Raw genomic sequence first — 24,279 nt, 5'->3', positions numbered from 1 at the left:
CTGACATAGGATATAAAGATAATGTAAATTCTACATTGATAATGTAAGATGCCAGAACTTAAGTTTTAAAAGACCAAGGATTGTGCATGTAGGGGTGAGGGTATACTGGCCTTTGTGTCCAGTCTGGCCAACAGCCTGTTTAGGTAAATACAGACTTGTTTTCACATGGTCACACTTAAAAATAAGTGTTGCCTGTGGCTGCTTTCAACCTACAACAGCAGAGTTGACAATTTAAAACAGATGAAGTATAGTCTTTAAAGCCTGAAAATATTTACATTGTGATCCTTTACAAGACATTTTCGCTGACCCCCAATATTTGCAGAAAAGAATAGAAGTAAAGTTACTGCATTGCAAAGACGTACATTTGTTTACTAAAACTAAAACTTGATTTCCACAAGAAACATTAGATAAAATATACTTAGGCTTCACAAAGAATTGATCAAAGACCTTATGTATTAAATTAAAACCATTTTTTCCCTCACTGACACTGTGGCATATGAAAGTTCCCAGGAGAAACCCTAGATCCTTAACGCTCTTCACTAAAATCAGAAAATTATCACTGGTTATATAAGGTCTTAGGACTTCCTTTATCAAAAGCTACCTGGGGGTGGAAGCCAGTGGGCTGGTGAGGTTGGGACCACTGAGCTCAACATGATCTAAGTCTCCCCCCAATACATTAACGGGCCAAGAAATTTGAGTCACTCATTCCCCCCATTGTTTTGTCCTCACTGGGGCAAAGAGGCAGCTGCCTCCACCATTTTGAACATTGCAACAACACAACTAAGACGATAGGATGCTCTCCTTCCCACAAGGCACTGAGGCAGAAAGTCCTATTCTTACAGCCAAGCCTTTTCCTCTCTGGACAGGCCACCCCCACGGGACACCCTGGAGGAGTGGAGGATCACCCCAGCCTGTCATGTGGCCACTTCAGAGAGGCAGAGAGCAACTCTCTAGAGGTAAGGGCTGCCTCCATCCTCCATTCTCACAACTGGTGAGTGTCCAGAGGGCTGAACGGCACAAAAGCAGCTCTCTATCCCCAGAGTTTTCCGGGATGCAGAGCATGGAACCGATGCCCCAGAAGCCCCCTAGCCCAGCAGGCTGGAGACACAGGGATGATGAGGCTGTCCCTGGGGCTATTGAGAGCTGTGTATTCCCAGGAGCAGCCTGGGCATCCTTGTCTCTGTGGAGGAAAGACTTAGTCATTCACCTGTGGATCCAGACTGCCTGGGATCTCACACATGCTTCGTTCCCCACAGATCCCCTCTCTGTCCTCAGACGACCCATCTCTGAATACACAGGCACATGCAAGATGACAGGGGACCAAGTGCATTTCTCAACAGAACGATTTTATCCATGTTTTACATCCCCCATCGCAAAGGAGCTACTGTGCCCACCCACACACACCCAGACCCAAGTCCCCACCACCTAACCCCAGCCACCCCCACCCCCTCCTGGCTCTGGTCATTCTGTCCTTCCTCCCCACCCCTATGGCAGCCAGGAAGGTTGCTAGGATGTGGAGGAGCCCAAGGCTTCCATGGGGGCTGCCCAGTTGGACTGGCCCTGGAGTGCTGGCCCACCATTCCTTACTGGCTGCAGTGCCACTTCCTCCTCCTCCATATGACACATGGGTCACACCTGCTCCTTTTGGGCTGGAAAGGGTCAACCAGCCCCAGAGCCAGGGTGTGCCACCCAAAGCCTCGCAGGTCAGCCCTAGGCCTGGCCAGCTCCTCAGCAGCAGCCAGGCCTCCACACCGAGCCCGCTTTCTAGACTTGGCAGCTTCCAGGGGGCCTGAGCTGAGGCCCATTCTCTGGGGCACAGGGGCCTGGAAAGCTTGCTGGGCCCTCTGCCCTGCAGTGCAGATAAGACCCGAGGCAGGGACAGGGCTCTGTGGCAGCCCCCAGGGCAGCAGGCTGTGGTGAAGGCCCAAGAGGAAGGCCAGGCTGGGGAGCTCCTCCTCATCCTCACTGAACCCGTGACCCAGCCCTGGGGCTCCACTAAGAGGAGAGGCCTCCCTGAGACCCTTGCTGGCCCTGGGTCCTGATGGAGGGCCTGAGCGCTTGGTGCCCTAGTGAGGACATGGCTGTGCTGTTCCAGCCTGAGGGGGCTCCTGATATCCTGGAGAGGGCACAGAGCCTTTGTGCCTGAACAGGCCCCTGTCTGTTTGGGGGTGCCTTAGATGGCCATGGCAATCCATCTGGGGTGTCCAGGTTTCATCTCTGACCCCGGGCTGTGGGCCTTGCTCATTCCTCTGGGCATCTTGTTGGGCCACAGACTCTGAAGGTCTTGAGTCCATGTGGGGTGCCCTGTGATTGGGAGTGGCTGGCACTCCATCGTCCTCCTCCAAGGCCAGGACTTGTGTCTGCACTAGCTGGTGGGAGAGAGGTGGACAGTGACTGCTCTGCACCCTCCAGGGAGAGCCGGGGCTTATGGGCAGGGAGAGGTGAGATGGGACTCATATCCACAGACAGAGCCTGTGGCACTCCTGCCTTCCTCCTGCACCTTATCCCCAGCAGGGTCCTTGCCCTGTCCCCGGCTCCCCTCCTCCCCTTCCATTCCTCCTGCCCTGCACCCAGCTGGGCAGCCTCCTGGGTGCAGGGCCTCTACGTCAGGGGAGAGAGGGACAGAGCCTTCAGGGCCTCCTGCACTAGGGCCCTCCCCGGCCCTGGCTGACCTGGGTCTTTTCCTCCTGTATTTCCAGGGTCACCTGGGTTCCCACCCTGCCCCCAGTCTCCCTAGTGTCAGTCCCTCCCCTGGCCACCTCTTCAGGGGAGAGTCCTTCCTCCTGCTCCAGCTCCTCAGCCAGGCCGGAGAGATCCAGCTCTGGTTCTGGGGAAAGCAACTCTGCCAGGAATCGGGGGTGAATGACTGCCTCCACCTGGAATGGAAGGAAGAGGCTCTGAGCAGCCTTGGCCGGAGTGCTCTGGGAGGCGGGAAGACCTGGGAGAAATGTGACTAGCAGAGGTCAATACAGAGCCCCCCTCACAAAGGGGGAGCTTTCAATCTCCCATAGGTATTGTCTACTCTCACATAAACACACACACACACTCACAAGCAGGTGCACATGCAGACACATGGGCTCCAAAGCACCAACACATAGGCACCGACACAGACACACAAAGGCCTACAAAGAGAGAGAGACACACACATGTACAACTTTCACATCCACATATACACATCCTATGCACCAAAGTACACTCAGACACACAGGAAGACACACAGATGTCAGGGTCAAGGACCAGAGCATAAATCCCATTATCCTGGGCCAAAGCCAGAACTAGGGTGCTAAGAGCATCTCTCCCTGGAATCCTGGAGTCTCAGACTCCAGGCCCAGCCCACCTTGGTGTCAAAGTCCTCCTGGGAACACAGCTTGTCCACGTAGCTGAGGAGATCTGGGTCTGGGAAGCAGCCGTCCTCGTCCTGTGGCAGCTCATATCCATCCTCTCGACATTCCATACCTGACTCCCCTGTGGCTGAGGGGCCAGGACCCACCAGTGCCTGCGGGACGTCCCCATGCTCCCTGCGAGCCTCAGGGGGAATCTCCTTGGGGGCCTTGTTCTCCAGCAGCTGCCAGGCTCTGCGTGGCCTTGGGTGGGTGTGCTGGACCCTGGGGCCGTGTTTCCTTGGAGCACAGGCTGAGGCAGAGCAGGAGGAAGGGAAAGTGAGGGGACCCAGCGCCCAGAAGCTGACCCCTGAGCAGGCACAGGGGAGGGCATTGTTGTGGGGCAATGGATATGCCTGTGGGAAGGGGGAGGTTCAGCCAGAGCCTCAGGTTTTTTGGGAGGCCAGATTCAAGTCAGGGACAGGTAAAAGTCAGGTGTGAGAACGTGTGGAACATCTAATGATCAAGGGTCTCCCCACCAGCACACTTGTTAGGCAGATTTCACAGGGGCCCCTTAGACAGGGAGGAGGGTGATGAGGTTCTAAATGGAACAGGTCCACACCCCAGAGGTGAAAGGGGTGACTGAGACCCCCTTGGGGCTATCCGTGTTGAAAGACCAATGCCCCCTTGAGGTAAAAGGACCAATCTGGGAACAGGGACCATGCCTAGGCCTCTCTTACCTGTGCCTTGACGTCCAGAGGGAAGGTGATTCACAGACTGAGTGCCCCTTTTGCGGGATGTGGGTTCCTGAGGAGCCAGCTTTGGTGGAGCTGGAGGTGGCATGCCCTGTGCCCGCGTTGTGCAGGACACGTTCCCCATCCTGATCTCATCCTCTGCCTCAAATTGCATGAACCTGGGGGGTGTTGAGGGACAGGCCCCAGTGAGAAAACCACCTGGGCTCTGGAGCCCACCCAGGGCAGCAGGACCGAGGGGGTGAGGAGAGGGTGTCCTTGGGGCTGTCAGGGCCCTGTGAGGTGCTGTCGCAGTAGGGAGCTGCTCTGGCGCAGGTCCAAGATCTGGGCCTCCTCCTGCCTGACCAGCCCTGGAGCTGGAGGGCATGGCCCAGCAGAGACCCAGGTCAATCTCTGGGACCAGGCTTAGGGGACACCTTGTGGGTGGTGGTGGCCCCTGCTCATGTGCCCATTGACCTTGTCTGACCCAAACAGTGGAGATGGTCAGTGGCCTGGTCAGGTATGTGTCCCGCAGAGCCCTTGCCCGAACCCAGAACCTGGGGCTGGGAGTGAGAGTGCGGGAAAGCACGCATGAGACAGGGCCCAGCACAGGCTGGAGTGGGGATCCTACCCTTAGAGGTGAGGCATCTCTTGCCACTGAGAGCTAGCTGCTCCTTTGGTTTTGTTTGGAAACTAGGAGGTTCACATGCAGAAATGACAGGGAGGGCCAGAGACCCATGGGCTTCCCCAGGGATGGCCGGTTGCCCATTCCAGCCACTGCTGATGAGGAGAGGCCTACCACATGCTAGGTCAGTGATGGCCAGGCACCCAGCATGAAGGGGTGCCAGGCTGCCGGGTGGAGTCCTCACCCCTGCACAGCCCCCATGCCTTCAGGGGACCCCCTCCTGGGCTGCCGTGCTCCCCAAGGCCATCCTGAGGCCTCCCCACATAAGCATCACGGTAGGGCAGAGCTCCTGGGACAGGCAGGCTGGAAGAGCCAAGCTCTCCAGGTGGCAGAGGGGATTCTGGAGGCCAATAGGATTTGGGGATTCAGGGAACAGGAGGTGTCAGGTGCCAGCCTCCTCTTGCATCCTCTCTAATTGCTAGCACCTGAGCCAGATCCTGCCCTGGGGCCTGCCCATCACCCACCACCCACCCCACCATGTCGCCCATGGCCCAGGACCCTGACTCACTTTGCTGCCATTTCATAAAAGGCCATCCTCTCAATGGTGCTCATGTGCTGCCATTCCTGCATGGCCTGCCGCATGCCCTCCTCCAGCGTCATGGTGGGCTTCAGGCGAGCCAGGGTGCGAAGCACTGGGCTGTAAGCCCTCAGGGTCAGTCTCTTGGTACAGCCCAGCCCCCAACTGCCCAACCCCACCCAGCTCCAAGGCCTCCATTGGCCCCACCCCTGCCAAACCCAGGCTCAAGTGGGGGAGATGAGGGTGTCTGGAGAGCAAAGGCAAGCCTTCTTGAGGCCTGGTACCACCACCTCCCACTCACCAGAGGGTGATTGTCCACTCCCTGGCTATAGCTGGGACACTGTGTGGCGGGAAGCAGGTTGCCATCTCATATAAAATACAGTCCCCTCAATGAGGGAGGGCAGGCGCCCGTCTACCTGGTAACAGGTCTGAGAAGCCCAAGGATTCTTCTGCCCAGGTCTCTGCACTAGATGGCCTAGTCCCCCTTTTCGGAGGGACCTCGGGTCTAGGAGGGATGTTCCTGCCAGGTTCACAGCTCTAGGAGGATAGACCCTTCCCCTTAGGACAGCTCGACCACCTCCCCGTTCACACAGGACTTCTTCAGAACAACAAGGACTGGGCATGCATAAAGCTCCGTCCTGGGCATGAATGTCCTAAGCCTTATCTGAAGTGATACCCACTGGCTGCCAGAGGCCCAGGTCCATGTTGAAAGGAGGTAGCACCAGAGAAGCAGGTCCCATTCAAACTCTGGCTCCTCACATCCGAGCAGGACCCTCTCGGACTGCTCTCCTGCACTCAATGTTATCATGGCAGTGCAGAAAGTGAGAGAACTGGTCTTGCATGGTGGTGGTAGCTGAGCTAAGGCACGGACGGGATGTCATGGACTGGACGTGGGACACATCTGAGTGCAGACGTGCCTCCTCATAGCATGGACATTGTTGTCAACCCTCCTTCTCTCGAGGTGAAAGGATGCCTGGAAACCTAAGCAGGGAGGCCATGCCAAGGTCCTGTATATGCGAAGGCTCCAGCTGAGGTAATGAGGGCCTGAGAGGTCACTTAACATGAGAAAGCAGGAGAGAGCTTCCGCATCGGGGCTCTGGGACAGGTGGCTGCTGGCCAGGGACTTGAAGCGCTGCCAGCATCGGAAGTTCTGATAGACGCTGTTATGGTGAGAGGCGTCCTCCTGAGGGCCCGTGTGCTGGGAGGCATGCAGGCTGCCTGCCCCAGAGGTGCCATGTGGCCACGGCCCAGAGGTCCCTGGGGGCAGGATGAAGGCAATCTGGGCAGCTGTTGGTGCAGCTTGAGGAGGAAGGCCTGAGGCCAAGCCTCCCTTGCCAGCCTGAGCTGCTGCAATAGCTGGGGCAGCCACCCCGCTGTCCCCCACAGGGCTTGCTCTGCAAAGGGGTGCAGGACACAAAGCACTCCCCATGAGGGCCCTGGAAGCATTCCCATTGAGGGGGGCCTGAGGGCGCCCAAAGGCCTGAGACTGGTGGGGCAATGCTGACCTCCCTCCTGACCAGACTGGGACAGGGATGTTGCCAAGCCCCGGGGCAATGGGGCCATGGTCAGCAGGAGTCACCCGAGGTGTCATGGGGCGAGCTGGTTGCAATAGGGTGCTGCCAGGCAGGAGTAATGGGGCCATGGGTGATGGCAGGTGCTGCTCCCAAGCTGGCTGGGGTTGGGAGCCAGGAGTGAGGGGAGGATAGGTGCGTGAGGCCCCAGGGTGCATGACCACATCCGTGCCCAGCAGTGGAAATGCTGTGGAGAGAAAGGAAAGGGGTGAATGGAAGAGGAGAATGGGCGACATGGATGGAAGCTCTCTGGGGACTCAGAGGGCACACCTCCGTGGGAGAGGGCACATGGCCCGAGGAAGCTGTGTGTTGTGCAGATGTCGTGGAGGGATTTTCATGGTCTGACCTGCGGTTGAGAATGACTTCCCTGGTGACCTTGATCCCCCACACCAAGTTCCCTGCCCCTGTCTACCGAGAAATGCTCAGCTCAGCAGCAGGGATGGGAGAACCTCCCTGAGGAGCTCCCTGGCACCTCGTCCTCACAGGCTGTCCCCACGTCCTGGACATGAGCATGCCCCTCAGCAAGGTCACTGGCAGGTAAGGGCCTTCTCCAAGGTCCTTCCAGGCACCGTGAGGCCTTTGATGGACCTCCACTGTCTAAAGTCGAAGGGCCTCACATCCTCCTCAACCCTTCCTCTCGGGATGCTCAGCACATATCTGTTCTGTCATTCTTTCCTGACCTCACAAACACCTTTCAAAGGCTGCAAAGAACGCTCTGCACACAGAACCCTTAGACAAACACAGAACAGACCCCCGAAGCATGCACCTGCCTCTCCGAACCACCCAGAGTGGACACTTCACGGAGGCTAAGGTGTGCCACCCCATCCCGATGGCCCTGAATCCCTCCCACCATGCAGTTCTGCTCCTCAGAGAGAAGTCTGAGAAGTCGGTGTGTGTCCCCTGCATGTTTGCCACTTCCCATCCAGGGATGGCTTCCGACGATGAGCATGGGCCCAGGGCGGCTCATGTGACAAGGTCATGGGAGTGGAGGCTGCCTGGGGTCCTTCCCCTTCCACCTCCCAATAATGGAAAGTGAGGACAAACTGAGAAGCAGGCAGGAGTCAGGTGCCATTGTGAGAAAACCGCCCATTCAGGAGAAGGAGGTACATGCCACGAGGCACCGAATTGACCTCCACAGGTGTCCTAGGAGGTTTGAGAGTAGCAGACTAGATCATCTTTCTGCTTCTGTGCTACACTGCTTCACCCCCCCCTTTACAAAGGAAGCAGCCTTCATAGGCCTTCCACCTGCACCAGCCTCTCTCCACATGTAGTAGTAGTGACTTGAAATAGGAACACACTCTTCATCTCAACATCAGGCCTCAGCTTCTGCGTGAGACACCTGACACACTGTGCCATGTCTGCAGAGACATATTTCCACAAAAGGGAAACCAACACAGAACACCTCAGGCCCACGAGTCCTAGCTTGGGTGAAGTCACCTGGTTGCCCATCCCTTGTGGAATCCAAGGCCACAGTTGCCTGACCTGAGAAGTGAGTTCTGGGCTGGATGGAGGGAAACGTTCTGGGCCGTGGCAGTGAGAGTCACATCCTGCCCAGCTCAGAGCAGACCCTTTCCTGAGCATGTGGCCACAGACAAAACCCACCAGCACTGAATCGTTTTCTGACTATACCCTCCCATTCCACGCCCCCATTAGCCAGAGTATGCTCCAGTTCCAATCCCTTAGAGAGGTCTGGTGAGGCGAGCTTCAGATGCCTGAGGACTACAAGGCGGGGCTAGGCTTTCCCCATGACCCACCCAGGGCCAGCCACAGGACACTGGCTACACACACGTTCCAAGTGGCTTGTCTCCCTTCTAGAAACTGCCAACCTGCCTGCTGCCATCCTGCCTCCCCAACCAGAGCAAGGCCTCTTGAACCACCTCCAAGCAGCTGTCCTCCCCAGGGCAGCCTCAGGTTTCTACAGGCTCCCCAGCTGAGATGTCCCTGGGGTGCAGTGCTCTCGCCTTCCTCTCCTTCAGTCCAGCTCCATGTCCACAGTGAAGGGTCCCAACGGAAACCCAGGGATTTGAGGGAGGCCCTTTCTCTTGGAAAACAGCCCCTGCCTAGGGGCTTACCGCCTTCTGAAGCCATTCCCACAGGCATGGGCCTGGACCACCACGGGCTGGTGGCCTCAATGTGGACAGTCAAGAGCAGGACCCAGCGAGGGACTTGCCCCAACAGACGCTCAGGACGAAAGTAAAGGAGCCCAAGTTTGAATCTCAACAGTAGAATGCGGGCCTCCAGTCATTCTGCAGTGGGGGAGGGGCCAAGGGCAGGTGAGCCTGGGTGGGGGTGGGGTGCCATTCCATGCTGGCCTCTGCAGGGAGGCAAGAACCAGACCTTTCTTCCAACTTATGCAGGGTCCAGACAATTGTCCAGTGCCTCGTCAGGCAATGTATGTGTTGGTTTTCAGAGTCACAGCACCAAGGTTTGTCTTGATGTTCCCTTTCCCTTTGTTATTCATCAACTTGTTTGTTGTCCTTCAACCCCCTCAGCTTCCGTCCTGGATCCAGGCTCCCTTCCCCAGAGGCCAGACCTTCTGAACAAAATTCACCTTTTATCATCTGATAACCACTTGGGTTTTCATGGCCACCTGGAACCCAATGTTTATGATTTGGCTTCCCTCAGCAGACCCACCATTTGTGATTTGTGTGTGTCTGTCCTTCTTAAGGAAGCCGTCCTTGTGTTCCAATCAGCATCCAGCAGGACCCACCTTCCTCATGTTCCCTTGTGCTGGAAAGGCCCAGTCTATCCAAAAAGCCGCTGCACAGCCCACGTGTCCAAGACCAGAGATCAGTCTGACGTGTTTCCCGTATGATGACATTGCTGGTAAGTCTTGGAGCTTTTCCCTGTTAAATGTTTGAATGTAACATTTTCCACAAATCCTCCCTTCTCAGGGATCACAGTCCACGTGTGCCGAATAGCATATGGAGTGCTGAGTCCTCCTCCCCCCTCTTTCCCCTGTCCACTCAGTCCTCGTTCCCACCAAGGATCAGAGATGCCTGTCTCATTCACATCTTTTCAGAGATCTTTTGGGCAAGGAACATTGATTGCCATCCGTTTGCCTTTGCAGGTAGTATTCCTTTGTCTCTGGTTGAAATGTACCATGTGCACAGGGAACTCCATCTTGGATTTGTGATGGAAAAGGTTGGGGGATAATGTGAGAAAGTGATTACATATGTATCCTATATAGATATATATGTATCATATATCATATGTACATACATCTGTCTGTAGGACATGGTCCTTTGGCTACGCATCAGAAGTAGACAAAACATTCGAAATCAACTGCTGTGGAAAACCTAACCTCTTGTAAGATCAAAGAGTTCCTCTTGAGAAAAAGTTAAAAAGGAAACGAGAAAATTAAATTGCATCCCCGTAGACCTGAGTGTCTTTACTTTTGCTGCCTTCCTACTGATATTGTGGCTCCTCTGTTACTGGATGCATTTTTAACATGGGAGTTCCTCCATTCTCTTGAAATTCAATGTACTGAAAGGGCAGAGTGCTCAAAGCCAAGCAATAACAATAGTAAATGTGCAGCTAGCTCCATTTGAGTTTTTCATTTCCCATACACAGTGCCTGCATTTAGCCTGACCTGTGTCCCGTGCACCATTTTGGACATATCTTTACTGCAAGTACTTTCCTTGTGTATCTGAAATTTTCCTTTCCCTCGGAATCAGCATGCATCTGGCAAGACTCACCCATAAGGGTACCATATTAGGCTACAGGGAGTGGGCAGTTCGTGAGGGGATGAGAACTTGGAGTGGAGACTAAAGGTGCCTTTTGGTCCAACCCAAAAGAAAATGGCAAAGGGACCCCAAATCTGCAGGCTCTTTGGATGAAATGGCAATGGAAGAGCCAAGATATACTAGTGCATCTTTGAGCTTTAGGTGGTTAGGGACAGAAGTAAGGGAGGAGAAGACAAAATCTTCTCTTTCCTTATGTGAAAGAACGAGATGTGTGTGTGTGTGGGGGGGTCTCTTGGTTTAATTGCTTTCTCCTTTGGGGGACACACGTGCTGCCTGTGGATGTTCCTAGGCTAGGAGTCACATCGGACCTGCACGAGCAGACCTCTGCCATAGCCAGAGCAATGTGGGATCCAAGCTGCGTCTGGGACCTACAGCACAGCTCAGGGCAACCCTGGATCCTTATTCTATGAAGGAGGCTGGCATGGAGTGTACATCCTCACAGAACCTAGGGGGATTTTTGTCTGCTGAGCCATGATGGGAATTGCTGGCTTTTGTAGGTGTGAAAACATCGACTGCCCGTGATGTGGGTGTGCCCTTTGACACAGTGCCAGCTTTTTATCCACCAATGTCCAATCTCCACGTGTCCAAACCCACTCGCATCAACGTCCTCCCCAGCAAGCCCTGCTTAAAAGCTGGTGCATTTCCTGTGTGCATCCCATACCCTTGCTCTTGAGCATCGAGGCTCGTCCTTGCCTATGGTGCCGTCTGCATGGGAATCAACGTAGCATCCCTGACACAGCCAAACGGAAACACACCTGAAGAAACATTCAGATTGGGAGTTAAGGTCAGCTAATCACGATGCAAATGATAGGAATGCGTATGTCCGTCTTGTGTGGTGAGAGGCGAGGTCTCGGGAACATCATCAAGGGAGGTGAGGGGTGAAAACCTCCTAGGACTGCAAGCGAATCACTTGGGAGGCAAGAGTCCCTCTGTGCAGTAGCAGAACTACAATTCCTCCTGATGTTAGGGTGTTGGGCAAGGAAGGAGAAGTTGAAAGGATTGTTGCAGATTGAGAAGAAGGAGTTGTGTGGGTGCTTCCCAAGCTTCTTGCCCCTTGCAAAGGAACATGGACTCCAAAGAGGGTGAGAAGCTGAGGCGAGAGTATCTCCTGCAATGACATGGTGAGCTTTGTAGGAAGAAACTCTGGATGGGGCAGAGCAAAACTGAGCACCATGGGAATAGGACTCTCTATTGGAGCGTTTATACTGAAGAAACATTTCAAGGGTTTTCAAACAAGACCTTCATATGAGAAGATTGCTGAGGCACCCATTGTACCCAGGCATTCAGGAAGGCCAGGCTTCCTTGTTGCTTCCTCCCCTTCTTCAGCCACTTTTGCAGTGAGTTACAAGATTTCCATGCATAGCTCAGGTGTAGAATTTGTGGGGATTTTTGGTTTGGTTGGTATTGAATTGTTCTTTCCCCAAGACAGTGGTTTTGCTACTGTACAGCATGGTGACCCAGGTAGACACACATGTACACATTCTAGTCTCTCCCATGAGCATGCTCCATCACAAGTTCCCAGTGCTGCACAACAGGATCTCATTGGTAATCCACACCAAAGCCAATCCTTTGCATCCCTTCACCCCAAGCTCCCAATCCACCCCACTCCCTCCCCAGATGTCGTATTGGCATGAGTCTTCTCAGGGACACTGATACAAAAGTTGCATTGTGGAAACGAGGTGCTCCCAAATCTTCCATCATTTTTGACTGACTTTGGACTTCTGAGGGCCGCATCCATGGCATCGGGAGATTCCCAGGCTAGGGGTCCAATCAGAGCTGTGGCCCCTGGCCTATGCCAGTGCCACAGCAATGCCAGATCCCAGCCGTGATGGCAACCTACACCGCAGCTCACATCAACACTCAATCCTTAACCCACCAGGCGAGGCCAGGAATGGAACCCGCAACTTCATGGTTCCTAGTCAGATTCGGTTCTGATGCACCATGACACGAACTCCTTCTGTTGTTCATTATTTTATACTACCTCAGAACCCTACATCCCGACATCAGAGAGGCAGAGGTTGTCAAATCAGCGGCACTGTAATTAGGGAAACCAGTCATGGAAGTGGGTGTCTCAACGTCCTTTGGACCATGAGCTCTGATTGTTCCTGCAGAGAGCTTCGGGGCAGGCACTGGCGGCTGAGGGGAAACATCTCTGGAGATGGATCACTAGCATCAGGAGACAGTGAACCTTCCACTCCCACATGGAAATTGAAAGGCACCGAGAGATCCCAGGTTTGTGTCTTGTGGACGTTTCAAGTCTGTGCCCTTGGGAGCTCTGGGTGTTGTCAGAGAGATGTAAGGGTCTTGAGAGGTATCCTGTGGAGGAAGAAATGCTCTGATGTTGCCACGGACCAGAAAAGGGATCTGAGGGTTCACGTTTCTTTGGCGAGCATTCCCAAGTCAGGAGAGTATGTTGAATCTGCTCCTACGTCTTTGTGGGTGGATGAACTTCCATGATGTCGTGCCAAACGTAGGGAGGGAGAGGCATAGTGTTCCCAAAGTACCTGCTGTCTTGTGACTGGCCAAGAGGGTCAAGTTTAGCTCACCAGCATAACCAGGACAACCAGCACCGTACAAAGGAGACACACCTGTGCACCAACCTTTATTGAACAAGCTCCATGTTTTAAAGAAAGACATGAGGAACAAACATGCGTGGAGAATCGAGGCATTTGGAAATTCTCTAGGCATGGCGACAGGAGCACCATCTCTGAAGAGAGGTTCCCAGATCTCCAATTGCGTGCTAGAATGGTTCTTTAATGGATCCATCCAATTTGCTAGGGGAAAGACCCTTCTCTTTCTAGACAAGCAAATCCCAACCCAAAAAGTCCACACAGCCTAAGGTACTGTGGCCCAAAGGGCATGAATGTCCTTGGCCCACTTTGAGGATTCTGTGCTTAGGCTGGATCTCTGCAAACTCTTGTATGGGGATCCTATCTAAATGCATGGGTTTCACCGATGCAGTGTGACCGTGGGGCTCATCTCCCAAGAGATAGGGTTTAAGAGGAGATGGGCACAGAAGCTCCCAGGGAGAAGACAGGAAGACAACCCCAGAGAGCTTTGCAGCGAATGCAAATCCTCCATGACATTCCTGTCTTGTAGGGAGCTCCTGGGCCAGCTCTTCTGATGCTTCCTTCCCTCCCTCCTCTTCCCACCTGTCCCCTGCTGACTGAGCTGTTGTGCACAGAGACTACCGTCCTCCAACCGCTCCTAGTGTCTGTTGAGGAGGGTCCGCTTGGGTAGTCAGTAGCGCACGTGGGAGCAAAGAGGGTGGTTTCCCAAGGGGTGGCCTGCCTGAGGGTGGGGCCCGTCATGGTGGCCTTTAGCGTTCATTCCATGACAGCCCTGCTAAGGAATATGGGGACTCTTCAGCCATTGGGTGTGACCACTCTGTGCTCTTGTGCACGCTGCAGATGCCTTGTGCCCTCCTCCATGTGGGTTCATGCCCGCATGGAGCTCAGGTCCGGAGCAGTGTTTCCACCACAGCTTTTAGCAGCACTGTGGATCAGGCTGCTGGGAGACTTGAGGGACTGTGGGGCCTATGCAGGCAGGGGACTAAAGTGTGTGAGTGATTAAAATGGGTGGCATTCCAGTGTGCCCGCCATTCCAAAGCGTAGGAAAGCTCGAAGGAAGAATTTCCAATTTGAAAACCCTCATGGGGTTCACAAGAATTAGCTCAAGGCACGGGAAAAGGAGTGAAGATGTACCATCCAGGCTGCTAGTTTCACTGGTGTCTTCCCTTTTCACATACCAATGTCGGTCAGCACTTCTGTTCAAAGGGCATGCTTGGGTCTCTGTTGGGGGCAGCCTTGCTGAATGAAGTAGTGCTGACCACCTAGTTGTAGTCAGATGTAAATCGTGATGGATTTGCAAGCCTAGGGGGGATTGGTACATGGCCACCTGGTGGTCGGGAATATGGTAATCCGTGAAATGTGAGGGTTGGTTGGGTTTTGTCTATGGATATGTGTGTAAGGGGAGATCATGCCTGTGTTTGGGTGAGCGTTTATCTTTGGAGGGTGCTGAGATGTAACAGAGGCATAGTCCAGGAGCTGGCGTTTAGGTGTTTGTAAGTTGGTGTTCAGGGGCCTATTTTTCATGGATGTTTTCCGCCATGAAGTTGAGGATTGTGTGTCTCCTGGTGGACTTGGTAGGATTATCTGCCTAGGCCTCAGGGCAATGTTAGGGAAGTCCAGGGGCCGATCTGTGTATTTGTGCCTTTGGGGCCTGTAGTGAAACTTCGTGGTTGGGACTTGACCCCAGCCAAAATTGAGAGTGGGACTGGAATCTACCTTGCCCGCAGCTTGGCACCTCAAGCCAGGATCCCAGGTTCAGAGAGGATTCGAGCGCACAGACTTCTTCTTTTTGGTGGCATCTGCCCCATGTGGAGTTTCCCCGTCCACGGACGGAGTGCCACAGCAGCAATCGGGACCACTGCAGTGAACACTCAGAATCCTTAGCCTTCCGTGCCACAAAGGAACGCCTCGACCTGCTCAAACCCACTGTCTTTGCACTGTCAGACCCCTCACCAGGTGTCAGGATTTGATGAAGCTCTGGTTCTTCTGCTTCGTGGCAGGAAGCATTTGGCATGAAGCGAAGCCCCAGGTAAAGAGTGAGTTTAGGAGCATAAGACCCTGGGGGGAGATACACATAAGCTGGCCAGGGAGCAGAGCAGCCCCAAGAACCCAGAGAGCTACATTTCTAGAATGCAAGGCCCAGTGGGGAGGGGAGAAGACTGCCTTCTTCCTCATTTGGGGGTGGCTATCAAGGCTTCCATCTCCAGCTCCTCATTGTGCCCTATATGGATGGTGTGCCCTGGGCTGTCACAGTGCTTGTTCAAATCGGTGTGTATTCCCAGGAGTTTGGTCATATATCAACTGGGGTAATTCATCTCAGGTTTCCATCTCCTGTCCTCTTTTACCTAGGCGTGTCCCCTCTCCCCTGTGTTTCTGTCTGGGTGAGGTGCAGAAATGCTCCTTGTCCAGGACTCTTCTCTCCTTGACCTCATGCAGCAGGACTCGATCTCCACATCTGTTGTCTTGTGCTTGAAGTCTTGGGGGTTGTGTCTTGAGCGTGTCTGGCACTTCGATGCATGCGGTCTTCCTTCAAGTCGGGTAAGTCATGGCTGGGTTCCTTTTCTTAGTGATCATCAGCATTAGACCATTTCGAAAACCCCGTGAAAGCTTGTCTTTAACCCATCCCCAGTGGGCGGTTTCTGCTCTTTAAGGATCCTCCTCTATCCTTCCCTTTAGGATGATTATTTGTGTGTTCACGGCCTGTCATATGGCTCTTTGCTTTTTTGTGTGTAGCACATGTTCCGGAGCTGTGCATGTGTCTTTTGATGTGCAGAGGGCGAGTCGGCCTATCTTCTGGGACAAGTGAATGCTATATAGGTGGGCGTGCCCTATTGGTATGCTTCTGGATTCTGCACGCTGGAAGAGTGCATGCCCTTGGATGGAGCCTTGGGGAGTGTGGGTTTATGGATATGCCGAGAGTGTGTTATATGCGTGTTTGGAGGAAAGGACGTAGGGTGCTAGGTTTGCAATTGTGTCGTGTGCTGAGTAATTGTGGGTCTGCTTGGGTGTTTTGGAGAGTTGTGTGTAGAATGCGTTTGAGTGTGTATTCCAGGGGCATGGGCATTTGGAGGCATATTCGCTGGGGCTATGCCCTTGTAGATTTCAGGAGGGACATGTTAGGCTTATATATGTGGGGATGTGGGGAAGTGTGCGTCTGCTGGAGAGATGAGGTTCTGTGTTTCTACAGGGGCGTGGGAGATGTGCATTTCTTGGTGTGAGAAATATGTGCTGTGGTTATGTGTTACGAGTTTGCAGATGGATGAGCTGGGTCCTAGGATCATTGGATATGTGGAAGTCATTTCCTATGTGGTTTGCTGGCGATAGGTCCATGTGTCCTACGTGTGTATACTCGTTTGTGTGTCTATCACCAGGTGCATGAATGACCAGGTTGTGTTCCTATGGTATGGAGGTGTTGGGAGTGTGCCACGTTGCTTCTTGGCAGAATGCTGAGGTGTTTCTACAGGTCCCAGGTACGAAGAGATGGTGTGTCCACATTGAGGGTGAGGGCTGAAATGCATATGCAGTTGACACCCACACAGGTGCAGTGTCCTGGCAGGGCGGTTGTCTTCTGGAGAGGTGGCACCATGTGTAGTGTTTGGGGCATCTGTATGTTCAAGGGTTGGGAATATTTGTCTGTGTGTGTCCATAGGTGTTTGAGACGTGTACATGTGTATTAGTACGTGTAGGCGGATTGTGGCTGTGTGTGTATTTGAGGTCCTGGGGCTTCTGTAGTATGTATTTGGAGGGATGCCAGAGGAAGGTGTGTGTGTTTGGAAACAAAGAAATCTCATAGGCGATGTGTGTGTGTTCTGGAGTCCTGACCTAGAAGTACTGTGGGGCTGTGGCCTTGCCTATGGGCTGTGTGTGAGACGACTGTGTAGGAGCTGGTGGTAGTGAGCCTGTATACGAGGTAGTCAATGTGTACCACTGGTCGGTGTTTGTGTTCAGGCCCCTGTTGGGTATGTGCATGTGAAGACCTCAGGTGGTATAGTTTTGTTTGTGGGGAAGTGGGTGGAGTGGGGGGTTGGCCTTTTCTTGTCTTTTCAGGGCAGACCCATGGCATTGGGAAATGCCCTGGCTATGGTGGAATTGGCGCTGCAGCTGCAGCTGCCAGCCACGGCCACAGCAAGGCCAGATCCGAGCTGCATCTGGGACCTGCTGCATATCTGAAGGCAATCCTGGATCCAGGGATTGCACCTGCCTTCTCTCCTATACGGGTCAGGTTCATTCCAATGTAGCCCCGACGGGAATGCCTGCTGGAAGTTTTTTCCTCACAATGTCATTTTCAGTTCTTGGCATCAGCCCAGTTATCTTTTCTATGTCATCGGAGTTTAGTCTTGGCAGATTGTACTTGGCTAGGAAGGTGTCCTTTTCGTCTAGGAAGTCTGTTCTCTTGGCATATAGTTGCTTTTAGTAGTCTCTTCTGATCCTCTGTATTCTGGGATGTCCATTGGAAGCTGGCGTGCATTTTGATGGTTATTGATTTGAGTCCACTCTTTTTTCCCTGATGAGTCTGGCTAAGGGTTTATCCATATGGTGGATGTATTCAAAGAAGCCGTTGTAGCTACGTTGATCTTTCTGATGGTTTTCTTCATTGCTCTTTCCTTTCTGCTCTGATCATTAGGATGTCTTTCCTTGTGTTTGTCTTTCTCTGGTTGCTTTGGGCATAAGGCCAGGTTGTTTGTTGGTGGTTTTCCTTGTTGGCTGAGGTAGGCTTGTATTGCTGGAAAGGTCCCTCTTCGATCTGCCTTTGCTGCATCCCATAGGCTTTGGATTGTTATGTCTTTGGTGTCACTTGCTTCTTGGGATCTTCAGATTTCCTCTTTGGTTTCTCCGGCACTCCCTTGTTTGTTGAGTAGCATGTTGTCGAGTTTCCGTGCGTTGGTGTTTGCTGCCATTGTTTCTTGGTGGTTGATTTCGAGCCTCATAGCGTTGGGTTCATACAAGCTGTGGGATAGGATTTCAATTTCCTTCCATGTACAGTGGCTTGCTTGGTGACGCAGCATGTGATCTGTCCTAGGGAATGTCGGGTGTGCCCTTGAGAGGAGTGTGCATCCTGCTTCATTGGGATGGAAAGCGCTCTACATATGGAGGAAGTGCCCTGTGGGCCGATGCATTATTGAAGGCCTGGGTGCCCTTGTTGATTTTATGTCTGGAGGACCCGTGCGTTGATGGGAGTCGGGTGTGAAGGCCCCCTGCTCTGACTGTGTTAGTGTCCATTTCTCCGTTTACGGTTGTAGCAGTTGCCTTGTACATTGCGGGGATCCTGTATTGGGTGCATATAGGTTTCCAATTCCCATCTCCTCTCCTTGGATTGATCCTTGACCGTTACGTAATGACCTTCTTTGTGTCTGATTAATATGCTTAATTTGAAGGTCTCTTTTGTCTGATGGGGGTGTTTCTACTCTGCCTCTGTTTAAATTCCCACGCACGAGGAATATTTTCTTGCATCCTCTCACTTTCAATTTGTATGTGTCCCTCAAACTGAAGGGGGTCTCTTGAAGACAGCAGGTCTACCTATCTGTCTATCCCTCTACCTATCTGGATCGAGATCGAGATGGAGAATGAGATGGAGATCTCGATCTAGACCCAGAGAGAGGGAGATGCGTCTTCTTTTTGTATGCATGCAGCCAGTCGATGTCTTTCGGTTGGGGCATTTTGTGCATTTCCATTGAAGGTGCTTCTTGATCTGTATGTTCTTATGGCCATGTTATTAGCTGTGTCAGATTGGGTTTTGTTGGTCTTTTCCCGTCCTCCCTTTTTCTCAGCTCTTGTGGTTTGATGACTGCCTCTAGTGGGGTGTTTGTTGGGTGTTTTTTGATTATTATTTCCCCGAGACATTTTTTTCCACTGTCCAGCATTGTGACCCAGTTCCCCATACGTGTATAATTCGCCTTTGTGCCATTATCATGCTCCATCATAAGTGATTCGACCTTGTTCTCAGAGCTACACAGCAGGATCTCCTTGCTAATCCCTTCCAAAAGCTGTTGTTTGCATCCAATAACCCCAAGCTCCCCATCCATCCCACTCCCTCCCCTCGCTCTAGGCAACCACAAGTCTATTCTCCAAGTGCATGAGTTCCTTTAGGTGGAAAGGTTCCTTTGGGCTGTATATGAGACTCCTCATATGAGTGATGTCGTATGGTAGTCGTCCTTCTCTTTCGGACTTCCTTCACTCAGGATGAGAGGGTCTCGTTCCATCCATGTTGCTGCTGATGGCATTAGGTTGCTCTGTTTGATGGTGCAGGAGTATTCCATTGTGCGTATATACCGTGTCCTCTTTGGCTCTTAATTGTTATTTCCCCGATACAATCTTGTTTTCTACTGCACAACGTGGTGACCCCGTTACACATACATGTAGGCATTCTATGTTCTCACATCATCATGCTCCGTCAAACGTGACTAGACATTGTACCCAGCGCTACACAGCAGGATCTCATTGCTAATCCATTCCCAAGGCAATAGTGGGCAGGCATTAACCCCAAGCTCCCCATCCACCCCACTCCCTCCCCCTCCCCTCCCCCTTGGCCACCACAAGTCTATTCTGCAAGTCCAAGAGTTGCTTTTCTGTGGAAAGGTTCATTTGTGCCGTATATTAGATTCCAGATATAAGTGTGTGGTATCCTCTTCTGGAATGGATCCCTTAACCATGAACTAGTGTCCTTCTTTGCCTTTCTCGATGGCCTTCGTTTTAAAGGCGATTTTGTTGGATATGAGCAGCCCTATTCCTGATCTCCTGTCTTGTCCATTGCATTAAATATCTTTTCCCATCCCCTCGCTTTCAATCTATATGTGTCCTTTGCCCTCGTGTGAGCTTCTCTAGGCAGCAGATTGAAGGTTTTTCTTTGGTATCCAATCTGGCACTCTGTGTCTTTTGATGGCAGCATTCGGTCCCGGAACAATTCAGGTGGGCATTGATAGATGTTTCTTGATTGCCATTTGAAGCCTTGTTTTCCCGTTCATTCTATGTTTCTCTCTTCTCCTTTCTTTTCCTTTGGGGGGATGGGTTCTGTTCCGTTGATTCTCTGCTGGAGTCCTTTCCTTTTCCGATTTTTGAATGTAGTGTTGGCTTTTGGTTTGGGGTTGCCCTGTTTTGTTGTTATGTTAACCCCTTCGTATGTCTGCTCACTTTAGCCTGACCGTTACATAGGACCAAACACGTCACTGAACCAAGAAAAAGGATCTACATTTTCTTCCATTCCTCGCCCTCGTTGTATGATTTGATGTAGTTTATTTCATTTTATCTTTTCGAAATCTTCATGGTTAGATCTGTATGCTGGCTTCTCTAAGTCACTGCTTTCCAATGGTTTTTTTCTTTTTTCTTTTTTTGAATTGGAGAAGCCTTAGAGTATTTCCTTCAGAATGGGTTTTGTATTGCAGTACTCTTTCAGTGTTGGTTTGTTGGAGAAATTCGTGATTTCCCCTTCGATTTGAAATGATAGTCTTGCTGGATAGGGTATTTGGAGGAGGCAGATTATTTGTTCTTTCTTTCAGTGCTTTCAATGGGTCTCGCCAACCCTTCTGGCCTGGAGTGTTTCTGTAGAGAAAACTGCTGATAACCTTATTGGGGTTCCCTCATCATGAATGCCTTGCTGTTCTCTTGCTGCCTTTGGCCTCCTCCCTTTCTGTTTACCTTTGGCCATATTGATCAGAATAAGACTTGCTGCGTGCCTGTTTGGGTTCAACTTGTTTGGGGCTCTCTGTCCTTCCCGTATCTTGCTATCACTCTCCTGTAGTTGTTGCTTTAAAACCTCAATTGCAGGACTCCCTGTTGTGGTGCCCTGGAAACTGGCAATGGCCCCTGCCCCTCTCCCCCAGCCGCAAGGACCAGACCCTCCCTTTGGCTGATGACATTAGGAGATTTCCCACCAGATGGCCCGGCCCTGAGCGCACTAACTCTAGGAATTCCCTGCCGCTCTGTTTCTAAGCCCCACTGACTCCCTTAGCAAGACCGGCTGCCTCCAACAGGCCTGGGTATGGGCATCTTCGGAAAAGCCTCAACCAAGACCTTGAGAGAACACCAGATGTCTAAAGGATTGAGAAAGGAAGAGGGTCCCGGTTAGGGGTGTGCTGGTGCAGCCCAGGGCCTTGCCAGAGCTGAGGTCTGCAGGGGCTTGAGCTGGCCAGGCTCCACTGCCAGACCAGCTCTCTTGGGCCCTGTTGGGACATATGTCCCTTCTCGGCCTTGGACAGTGCCTTCTTCTGGACCTCCAGGGGTTCTGCAGGCACAGAGGCCCATCTGCTTATAGATTGAAGCCTGTGATTATCCTGAGGGTCAATCAGGAGCTTCCTACATCAGGACGCCCATGCCTGCCTGCATGGCTTACACAGGCTCATCAGCCATGTGATGCCAGGGTTTGGAACTTCCCAGAAGTACAACTGAGTGACCGTGCATGGCAGCAACTCCTCTGACCTAGCTCTGTTGCTTGCAGCCTATGTCCCCTGTCCTCCCTAGGGTGATTCCAGGGGGGTGCCCTCATCTGTGACCTCCCTTTTTCAGGGTGTCTCGTGGGGATGGCCCACTGGGGCTTAGATGGCTGACATGACACCTACACCAGCATCTTCACCAATATCACCTGCTTCTCCCATGGGACCGATGAGATCCAGAAGCACATGCCTGTCCCTGAGCCCACGGTCCCTCCTCCTCACACCCAGGCTCCATTGCAGTCTCTGCAGACTGCTGGCTCTCCTGAGCCTGGCACAGGCTTTGTGCCCCCAGAGACTGGCCCCTGCTGCTGTTCATGCTCGAGGTCCTGCAGCAGGCCTGGTGCAGACCCCCCCGAGCTCATGTGCTCCTGTCTCTGCCTCAGACTCCAGTCTCCATTTGGCAAACAGCCACCCCTCCCCCACCAGCTCCTTCAGCTTTCGAGGGCCCCATCTTGGCCTTCCTGTGCAACAGTGGCCACCCCACAAACCAAGCCTGCAATCTCCAATAACCAAAGGAAAGTCTCCTCCTGCTGCTGCCTTGGGGCCCTACGGCCCCTCCTGTCATCGGTCCTTCCTTCTTCTGTTGGGGTCCTCCATCTGACTCCCTGGACAAGGGGAGAGGACATGAGAGGGAGAGTGTCCCAGGAGGAAGGTAGGGGTGGGGATGCTGGTGGAGCCCAGCTGGGGACAGAGAGGATGTCTTCCCTTGAGACTCCTTCCTGCCCTGGGAGTGCCCAGGCCTTCGGAGGGAATCGATCAGCTCCAGCTGCAATCACCAATCCCACGGGCAATGGGGCTTAAATAACAAGAATGTATCAACTCACCGTTTCGGAGCCCAGCCTTCTGAGATCCCGGTATAAACCAGCTGGGTTGGCCCTGAGGCCTCTCTCCTTGGATTCCAGATGCCCATCTCCTGCCTGTGCCTTCACATCAGCTCCCTCTGTGGAACTCAGGGTCTAAATCTGCCCTTTCTATAGGGGCACCCATCCTATTGTATTTGGGGCCACCTTAGTGACCTGATTTCAGCTCTTCCTGTACAAACTCTGCTGCAGGACTTGCTGTGGTGGTGCCCTGGAAATGAACCCGAGAAGGAACCAGGAGTGTTCAGGTTCGATCCCTGGCCTCGCTCAGGAAGGGAAGGATCCAATGTGGCCATGAGCTGTGGTGTAGGTCTCAGACCCGGCTTGGATGTGGCATTGCTGTGGCTGTGGTGTAGGCCGGCTGCCAAAGCTCTGATCGATCGATGGATCGTTTAGATGCCAAGCCTGGGAACTTCCATATGCTGCCCCAGCAGCCCCATACAAACAAACAAACGTAGGCAACGGAAAGACAAAGAAAAGAGTGCTCCACCTAAGGCCATGTTCTGAGGTCCTGGGGGAGAAGCCTTCCACATATGAACTTCGGGTAATAGAGTTGTAGCCCCTTTTGGCAGGTGTCTCCAGTGCCAGGGATGAAGGGTCTTTTGTAAAGGAAAGGAACCTCAGTCCTGGGTTTGGATGAAGGAGGATCGACTCCCCAAAGTGAGGGAGGGACGTTTCCAGAGTGCAGGGCACTCGAGCCGGATCAGAGCCCATGACCCAAGGCCATGAGGCATGGGGTTCCAGCCCGTGGCATATAAGGCTCTTGAAGGAACGGTGTCTAGGTGACTGAGAGGGAAGCTGAGAGAGGAGCTAAAGCGCCAGGCTGTGAGATGAGGTCCAGGCCTCATAGAACTCTGCTCCTACATTGGATTCCCAGCACCCTCTTTCAGCATGCCCATGGCCCTGCTCTCCATAGCCTGAAGGGGAACAACTCACTGCCCACCTTTCTGGCCCCAACCCCCACATGAACAGCTGCCTTCGGTCCAAGGGCCCCAGCCAGCCTGGCCCAAGGGGTCCACCCGTCCAGCACTTGGAGCCTGATGTCTCCTTTTCGGCTTAGCTGTCTCGGGCCAACCCGAGGGAGTTCCTGGAAGCAGTGTTGTTGCAATCCTTCCTGCCCTCTGCCTGACCCAGTGTTCTCATGTAGCCAGCAGGATCCCGGGAAGCCTCACAGTGGACCCAGACTTCAGGACTCACAGTGCTATGGTGGGTGACCTATCTCTTCCTAACGTTTGCCCATTTTCTTGTGGAATAGGTCCCGCTGTTATGGTCGTGTCTTGGCAGTGCCTTATTCCCTCGAGACACCAGACTTGGGTCAGATGTGTGGTTGGCAGGTGGTTTCTCCAAACCTGTACCTTCTTTTCACCTAGGAAAATGTTTCCATTTGATGAGGTCCGTTTTCTGTCTGGGGTAGGGTTTTGGCTGTCATGGGGAAGAACGCTTATCTTTTCATTGTTGCTGATGTTGTTGTTGCCTATTCCAGCGGTATTGATGTAGTTATCTTCCGTTTGATTGAAAGGACAGTGAGGTACCATGTTGTGATATTTCCTGCTGTGTCGAAAGTGATTCGGTCATACATACACACACACCCCTTCTCCCTCAGATTCTATGCCCATATCGACTATCACTAACTGTTGGCTAGAGTTCCCTGGGCTCTACCCACAGGTTCCTGTTGGCCGGTCATTCCATGCACTCATTGTGCAGAAGCCAGTCCCAAACCCCCAGTCCTTCCTGCCCCGGACTTGGCTCCTTTGGTACCCATCCGGTTTTCCAAGGCTGGGAGTCTGTTTCTGTTCCGTGCACACGTTCATTTGTGTCCTCTCTTTTGGTTCCACTTAGAAGTGGTATCATAC

The sequence above is a fragment of the Sus scrofa genome, chromosome 14, assembly GCF_054392235.1.
Source record: "Sus scrofa isolate SSC_HxYL_T2T_F1_AM1 chromosome 14, Sscrofa_HxYL_maternal_Yorkshire_Landrace_v2.0, whole genome shotgun sequence".
In the NCBI taxonomy this organism is placed as follows: Eukaryota; Metazoa; Chordata; class Mammalia; order Artiodactyla; family Suidae; genus Sus; species Sus scrofa.
The sequence above is the reverse complement of the archived record's forward strand: the minus strand, read 5'-3'. Positions refer to the sequence as shown.